Raw genomic sequence first — 9,275 nt, 5'->3', positions numbered from 1 at the left:
GAAAACAGTAGTAATTGCATTAATCCATCAAGACACAGCAGAGCTCCTCACCCCCAACCATGGGGTTTAGAGACTCATGCTGTGGAAGGTACACAAAGAAACGTGTAAAGTGTCATGAGGTATAGAAACAATGTCAAAAGATCCTATTAGTAGTAAGCTAGTAACCTAGGGTATACAGAAATGAGTAAATGACGTAAAAATCCACTTCCGGGGCCCACTTTGTGTGTGCTTGGGTTGAGCATTGATACTTTTCATGTAGAGAGCTTTTCTGGAGTTAACCGCCAGCTTTAGTGCCAGTTTGGGCGTTTAACTCCAAGTTTTATGCCAGTTCCAGCGTTAAACGCTGGAAATTCTGATGCTGATTTGCAACGCCGGTTTGGGCCATCAAATATCGGGGAAAGTATGGACTATTATACATTGCTGGAAAGCCCAGGATGTCTACTTTTCAATGCCGTTGAGAGCGCGCCAATTGGGCTTCTGTAGCTCCAGAAAATCCACTTCGAGTGCAGGGAGGTCAGAATCCAACAGTATCTGCAGTCCTTCTCAGTCTCTAAATCAGATTTTTGCTCAGGACCCTCAATTTCAGTCAGAAAATATCTGAAATCACAGAAAAACACACAAACTCATAGTAAAGTCCAGAAAAGTGAATTTTAACTAAAAACTAATAAAAATATACTAAAAACTAACTAGATTATACTAAAAACATACTGAAAACAATGCCAAAAAGCGTATAAATTATCCGCTCATCAAGATCTTTTGATCATGTTTTTATGATTGAACCCTCTTTGGGAGGCTGGCCATTCGGCCATGCCTAGACCTTGTTCTTATGTATTTTCAACGGTGGAGTTTCTACACACCATAGATTAAGGTGTGGAGCTCTGCTGTACCTCGAGTATTAATGCAATTACTATTGTTCTTCTATTCAATTCTGCTTGTTCTTGTTCTAAGATATCACTTGTTCTGAAACTTGATGAATGTGATGATCCGTGACACTCATCATCATTATCACCTATGAACGTGTGCCTGACAACCACCTCCGTTCTACCTTAGATTGGGTGGATATCTCTTGGATTCTTTAACCGGAATCTTCGTGGTATAAGCTAGAATTGATGGCAGCATTCAAGAGAATCCGGAAGGTCTAACCTTGTCTGTGGTATTCTGAGTAGGATTCAAGGATTGAATGACTGTGACGAGCTTCAAACTCGCGATTGTGGGGTGTTAGTGACAAACGCAAAAGAATCACTGGATTCTATTTCGACATGATCGAGAACCGACAGCTGGATAGCCGTGTCGTGACAGGGTGCGTTGAACATTTCCACTAAGAGGATGGGAGGTAGCCACTGACAACGGTGAAACCCTTGCATACAGCTTGCCATGGAAAGGAGTAAGAAGGATTGGATGAAGACAGTAGGAAAGTAGAGAGACGGAAGGGACAAAGCATCTTCATACGCTTATCTGAAATTCCCACCAATGAATTACATAAGTATCTCTATCTTTACCTTTATGTTTTATTCATCATCCATGACCATTTGAGTTTGCCTGACTTAGATTTACAAGGTGACCATAGCTTGCTTCATACCAACAATCTCTGTGGGATCGACCCTTACTCGCGTAAGGTTTATTACTTGGACGACCCAGTACACTTGCTGGTTAGTTGTGCGAAGTTGTGTTTATGCATGGTATTGAACACCAGGTTTTTGGGTTCATCACCGGGGATTATTTGAGTTGTAGTGATCACAATTTCGTCCACCATTGGGAAATGCTAGGATTTTCTTCCAATTTCAATCACTATCATTCTCTCATTCTCTTCCTCTTCTCTTTCACTTATCCTCGCCACCGCAACACGCCTCAGAAGACGCGAGGACTAATCCGCCACCGCTGCGTAACCTGCTTTCGCCTCTGCCACGCAAAACACCATTTTTGCTCCTGCGAGTTTCTCCTCCTTCCACAAGCTTTTGTTCTGGTAGCTTCTCCTTATCCATTAACATGCCTTCGCCTCCTCGATCTGTTTCTCTATTTGTGTTCTAACTTCTCACTTTTAGATCTGTAACTAAATTCACATCCTCTTGTTGTAATTACTTTAATGATTCTTATATGCTTATTATTCTAATTACATCCTCTCTCAATGATGTTTTCGATTTCGATTTTGTATTCACTCTTAATTATTTTTTCTAGCATTTCATCTTTCATGAGGATTTGACAATTGACTCGATGCTCTTTACTGCTTATTTCTTCCTAGTAATTTCATGGAAGTTCTATTTCGGTTTATTTCTTGTGATGTGTTGTTATCAAATTACTGAATTTAAGGATTTCCTCTTCTTGATTTTGGTTTTGGTTCCATCGTATTCTGATTTTGGTCCACTCCCTGCGATTGTTAATTTTGTTATTGTGCCACTACTTGATTGTTAATTTTGGTTTTGGTTCCATGGAATTTTTATTTTCTTACTGATGCAGAGGTACATAAAGCAAAACAATGATGTTGCCCTCTGTGCACCAAAGATGTGTATCAATTTCTTTCACTTCTCTACTTTCTTCGTGCACATTATTACCTCATTACTTTTTTTCCATTAGGTTCCATCAAGAAAATAATCATTGTTTTAATATAACCGATATGGTACTATTACTTGATTGATTGTGTCAAAAGCAATTAAGAATTAAGATACAGGAGTTTTAGATATAATTGAAATATCAGTTGGAAAGTTCAAAAAGCAGCAGCCAAATGCCTAGCAGCATTGATTGTTTCTCGCCCTGAAATGCTTTCAAAGCTATATGATGAGGCTTGTCCCAAATTGATCGACAGATTTAAAGAGAGAAGAAATGTCAAGATGGATGTATTTAATACTTTCATTGAGCTCTTGCGTCAAACTGGCAATGTAACTAAAGGGAAGATTGATGCAAATGAAACGAGTCCTAGATGGTTGTTGAAGCAAGAAGTTTCAAAGATTGTCAAATCTATAAATAGGTAGTTGCGTGAGAAATTTATCAAGACAAAGGTTGGTGCATTTTCTATTCTGAAAGAATTGGTGGTTGTCTTGCAAACCACATTGGGTCACTCATTCCAAGAATCGAAAAAGCATTAAATGACAAATCATCTACATAAAATTTGAAGATTGAAGCTCTCGTATTTACTAGATTGGTATTATCTTCACACTCTCCTGATGTTTTCCACCCATATATTAAGGCTCTTTCTGCTCCTGTTCTATCAGCTATTGGTGAGCGATATTATAAGGTCAATGTTGAGGCCTTGAGGGTATGCGGAGAACTCGTACATGTTGTCCACCCAAGCATTGAGGGATCTAGATTTGATTTCAGACCGTACGTCCATCACATTTATAATGGCATTATGTCGCGCATAATAAACCAAGATCAGGATCAGGAGGTTAAGGAGTGTGCCATCTCCTGCATTGGCCTCATTGTGTCAACATTTGCTGATCATCTAAATGAAGAACTACCAGCATGCCTTCCTGTACTTATTGATCAAATGGTAAATGAGATAACTCGTCTTACAGCTGTCAAGGCATTTGCTGTCATTGCTGCTTCTCTACTTCGGGCAGATCTGTCATGTTCTGGAGCATGTAACAGCAGAGTTGACTGCATTTCTATGGAAAGTAATCGAGCACTAAGGCAGGCAACCTTAGGAACCTTAAATTCACTTATAGTTGCATATGGTGATAAGATTGGTTCTTCTGCATATGAAGTTATTATTGTAGAACTCTCGGGACTAATTAGTGATTCTGATTTACATATGACAGCTCTTGCCCTTGAACCCTGCTGCACGTTAATGAGTGACAAGAGGTCCAGTCCTAGTGTTGGTCTGGCTATCAGAAACAAAGTTCTTCCTCAAGCTCTGACATTAATTAAAAGTTCCTTGCTGCAAGGGCAAGCCCTTTTGACTTTACAGAATTTTTTTGCTGCTTTAGTCTATTCTGCAAATACTAGCTTTGATTCTTTGCTGGAGTCACTACTTGCCAGTGCCAAGCCTTCACCACATTCAGGTGGCATTGCCAAACAAGCGTTGCATTTAATAGCTCAATGTGTGGCAATTCTGTGCCTTGCTGCTGGGGATCAGAAGTGTTCATCCACAGTGAAAATACTGACAGACATTCTCAAGGATGACAGCAGTTCTAATTCTGCTAAGTAGCACCTTGCCCTTCTATGTTTGGGAGAGATTGGTATGAGGAAGGATCTAAGTGCACATGCTCATATAGAAAATATTGTCATTGAATCCTTCGAATCTCCTTTTGTTTGAACTTTGCTCTTGTTCATTTTTTGGATTAAGATAGATCAATTATATCTTATAAATTCAAGATATGTTTGAACTTTGCTCTTGTTCATTTTTTAGATTAAGTTATATTGTATTTATCATACTCAACAATAATTAGTTACGGGAATATATAGGTTATGAATAATTTATATTAACTGATAAAGTAAAGGAAATTAGTAATATAGAATTGTAATATATAGAAGAAGGATAAATTAGTGTATAAATGAAACATAGCTTAGTAATTTATCTTTCAAAAAAATATTAAAAATATCTAAAAAGATAATTCCTCATTCCCAAATGTCTTCATGCTCTGCTTCCACCTTGCTTCTATATTGCCAAGCATTTTCTTGGATTACGAGACACAAATTATTGTACTTCTCTAAAACCAGATCCACGGCAAGTCTCATTCGTGTGGAGTCGTTAATCTGCTTAGAGCACCAACAACATAATTCTAATTAGAAGCGTGTTGAAAAAATTATGTTAAAAATACTTTGTTATAAATATGACCTGAATATTGAAGTCATCTTATAAAGTACATTCTCTCATCCAACTGGTCACCCAAACTCTGCTATCATTCCTAAGATATAAAGCATTCAACAAATAGTTATTATATACATATAAGATATAAATTATTGAACGAGTTATGATATTTTAAAAAAATAAATATTAGACTTACAATCTATTTTTTTGAGTGGGTAGGCCAAAAGGTGTGATAGGCCAAAAAGTGGAGCAATCTACAACTTTAGACTTATCATCATAAAAAATATGATCATCTAACATCGCTTCTAAATAAGTTGCCTGTACAAGAGTGAATTCATGACAAAAAAAAAGAGTGAATTGTAAATGATTTAAATTGACTAAGAGTACTAGTTACAGCAAACGGTTATTTAAATTGTTAAATTTTTTAGCGATTCTAGATGATTGAGTACTGATTTAGAACAAATAATTACCACTTTAATTGTATTCCTTTTGCGTTGTTGATGTTTTCCGACACAAGGCAGTGAATCCAATAAGATTAGGCGACGACTCGTAAAGTCAACAATAACCAAATACCAATGTAGTTCCTCACAGATAGGGATAAAAACCTGACCATTATAAACATTAAAAAAATATAATAGTATATTAATGGAAAACAAATTGGTCACTTGTACCCTAATGACGTGGCTAACTTTCAGTGACATATATGCTCCAAGGAAATCAAAGATAACCTCGGCCAGTTTGTATTTGTCGCTTAAAGCATATCATTGCAAACAAAAAAATATTGTTAAATGAAAATATGTTTTCAATTTAACAACTATTTTTGAATTGATAATTTAATTATACACTTTACTCGTGTGAGTACATAGCATGGTTTAGTCTAGAAAAAAGAACTTCTTTATAAAATAGTCTATCCACTCAAACTATTAGACAAAAATATTAACTAATAATTTAGAAATATAGGGATAACTTTACTGCAAAATATTCAGGCATGAACCAGCAAATTGGATCTTTATTCCTACGTCGAAATACACGTGTCATCATAAGTGCCACCAAATTTATAACCTACAATATGTTAAAATTATATGTAAAACATGTTTATAGGTAAATAGAGGCTTAAAAATGTAATTACAAGAAAAAATATAATATGCATTGACCTTTATACTTACTCGTCATTCGACACATCTCTCTGGCACAAGACATCTAAATGTACTTCTATAACTTTTTTCATCTGAGATTACCAACTCTTCAGAACTGCCAAAGTTATAAAATGGTTAGCTGGGAGAATCATAGAATTTTTAAACTATTATATATTACATATAATCATAAACCACACGTACGAATCTAACGTATTCGAAACAATATAGGCTACAACATCAGCTTGAGAATCGGTTAACATCATCGAAGGTAAAAAAAAATAAAGAAAAAAGTAAGAGAAAGAAGAAAAAAATAAAGTTACCTTTGGCAGTACAACTCCTACTCTAACATGTGGTTGTCCATTAGGTGGAGTTGTTGCTTCACGAGTAATATCCGAGTGGAATAAGATCACTAGTTTTTGTACTTTCCGAAGATTGCACAACTACAGTAGGGTCCCATATCGAACTACTGTTTGTGGAAGTTATCTGTTGTGCCATGATCACATCAATTTTTTGGTGTAAAACATGAATGGCCGATTCTAAGTTTTCTATCCTTTTTCTTATATCGTTAAACATATTCTTGACCTGCATATTTTTTATTGGAATAATTTTTTACTACTCACTGAGATAGTATTTTGTCTTGTATTGTACCACATAACCCCTTAGGATGAATATATAGCAAATTTGGTTATAAAAGATAAGATAAGATAAAAATAATACAAATTTTAAAATATTTTATTTCTATCTTTTTTAAAAAAAAAAGTTATCTAATTAGAGTAAGATAAAGAAAAGTTAAGAATAATAAGATTATATAAAATAATCTAATTTTATATTTTTTTAAAAATTTAATATTTAAAATATAACCTCAAATTTATTATTATTTTAATACAAAATAAAAGGATAATAATTTTGGTCGTGGAAAGTTGTTAAATTTTGGATAAATTTTTATTTTTAATTTAAAGTTAAATTACAAATTATTGGTTATCATATTTAAATTATTAAAAGAAAATTAGTTGTGTGAAACATAATCTTATTCTTATATATAAACACTCAAGCATAGAACACTATTAACTATCTTTACTAAAACTAAAATTACAATCTAGTAGAGCAATGGAAGAAAAAGCAGTAGACGATCACATTGGATCTTCTTCGATGGAAATTATTGAAAATGCTCCGTTGAAACAAATAATACATGCAATAGAGGTAATATATCCAACTCATGATAAATTATAATGTTATTTATATATACCAATGCTAATTTTCTTTTTATAATGTAGTCTTTATCCAAGAGAGTTGATGAGATGGAGAAAGCAATGTGGATGGCGAAGAAGTCACTTGATAAATTAACCGTTCTTCAATGTAAAATTGATGAGAAGCATGAGAAATTCGACAATACAGACCTATATGAGATGAAGAATAAATCCTGTAGTGATGTAACAAAGAAAAACTCTTATCCGTTGCAAGTAAAGTTTGAACATTGTGTGTTTACGGATTTATCCGACGAAAATAAGGACGTTGAGATTTTGCACAATCTGCCACCATCGTTCTACAAAGGGACGCAAACATGCTTGGATGGAAAAGAAAAATCGAAGCCAAAGTCAAGATTGGGTTTTCAAAGAAATAGCAAAACTAATAAAACTATGCAAGAACATCTAAGTACGTTTGTAAGGCAAAAGGACAAATTGGCAAGAGTCAATAATTCACCATCTATCCAAAACATAGCGTTTGCACAACCAACTAAAATGCCAAAATTAGAGCACAAAGGTCAACTATCAAGCAAGATGGCAGAAACTAGAGTACACAAAGGGCCTTTAACTTTCACTATAGAAAATGCACGGTTAACGACCTCTGCAAAACAAAAAAAAGGCTTTCAAGTCAACTTCTATCCCAAAGATATGTGATTTAGTTAAAAAATAATTTATTGGCATAGTATTCAAATACGTATATTGTGGATAACCTTTATGTTTTGTGCAGAATCTTAATTGTTCATTCAATCCACCACAAGATATGAGGCTGAGTGAGGATTTGGTCAATATGGCTATTGATGACAGGTCATCATATACCCATTTTTCAATGCTTTTTCATACAAGAAATTGATGAATTGTGCTTAAATATTGAATGCTTTTGTGATTAAATGGTATATTTCCTTGATCTTTTAAATTTATAAATCTTGTAGGAAATAAAAAGAAAAAGAAGCAAAGAAGCACAAAAAAAAAGGAGAAAAAAAGAGCTTTGGGACACACTTTGAAGTTGGAGCACACTTTGGAGCCTTAGGCCACGCTTTTAAAAGCGTGGCCCATGACCAAATCAAAGGAGTAAGCAATCAGCGCACACTGCCCTGCTCTTGCCAAGGGCAGGGCAATATCGTGATGCAAAGTGAGGATGGAAGCAAGAATTTTCGCTAAGGTAAAATCTGGGCGCTCACAGCATGACCATGCCTCCTTCAAAGGGCTATAACTTGAGCTACAGACGTCCAATTGATGTGCTTCCAGTTGTGTTGGAAAGCTGACATTCAGAGATTTCCAACGATATATAGCAATCCATATTTGGCGTACAATTAAGGCAGGAACGAGAGGCATCTTTAAGGGCAAAAAATAAGCGAAAATAAACCAAAGTGCTTCCACCAAGGCTCGAAGCTGGAGCCTCACTCCAAAACAAAGTAGCGCTCAATTTTCTGCCCTGCCCTCTTGGAGAGCAGGGCAATGTCGTGCTCTTCATGGAAAATCAAGGAAAATTGCTCCCCCAATTGCTTGCCACAAGAATCGAACACGGCACCATGAGGAAGCAAGAAACTAGGCCTTACTTTGGTGCCAAGAAAACCAAGGAAAAGAAGTAGCGTGTGCATCCACCAAGTTTCGAACTTGGAACTTCACTTTTGGAAACACTGCACTGCCCTCCGTGAGGGCAGGGCAGCATCTTGTGGTGCACGGCCAGCGCATCATTCTGGCGCACCAAGGGAAGTCTCGGCAGCACCAGCAGCACGCACGGGCACCATTCTGGCGCACCAAAAAGTTCTGCCCTGCCCTCCGCGAGGGTAGGGCAGCATCCTGCAGCATCACACACCAAGCACGCAAGCACCAACACGCACCATTTTCTGCCCTGCCCTCCACAAGGGCAGGGCAGCCTCCTGGAAGCAAGGCTCCATTAGGGAGTAGTAGATAGCTCTCTCTTTTAATTTTCCTTTCTGCTTAAATTTTGGATTAAGAATTGAAGGAATTCTGTTTCAATTCTCCATCTGAAATTCATTTGTGTTCTTCTGCATAATTGAGGAAATTGAGAAATTGGATCTGAAGTTTCTTTTACTGCTTTCATCTTTCTTCTCTTCTGCAAGTTGTCTTCTACTTTGATCAAGGAAGAAATTGAGATCTAGACTTGTTTTGTAGTCTCTATGATTTCCT

The 9,275-nt window shown here is 36.1% G+C and overlaps 1 pseudogene; it reads left to right on the top strand.

Annotated features, from left to right (window-relative positions):
• The first annotated feature begins 2,684 nt into the window (after nucleotides 1–2,684).
• LOC107484516 (cullin-associated NEDD8-dissociated protein 1-like) lies at nucleotides 2,685–4,249 on the top strand (annotated as a pseudogene).
• The last annotated feature ends 5,026 nt before the right edge of the window (nucleotides 4,250–9,275 follow it).

This window comes from Arachis duranensis, chromosome 4 (genome assembly GCF_000817695.3).
Source record: "Arachis duranensis cultivar V14167 chromosome 4, aradu.V14167.gnm2.J7QH, whole genome shotgun sequence".
Taxonomy (NCBI): domain Eukaryota; kingdom Viridiplantae; phylum Streptophyta; class Magnoliopsida; order Fabales; family Fabaceae; genus Arachis; species Arachis duranensis.
This window is presented reverse-complemented; position numbering and strand designations above follow the sequence as displayed.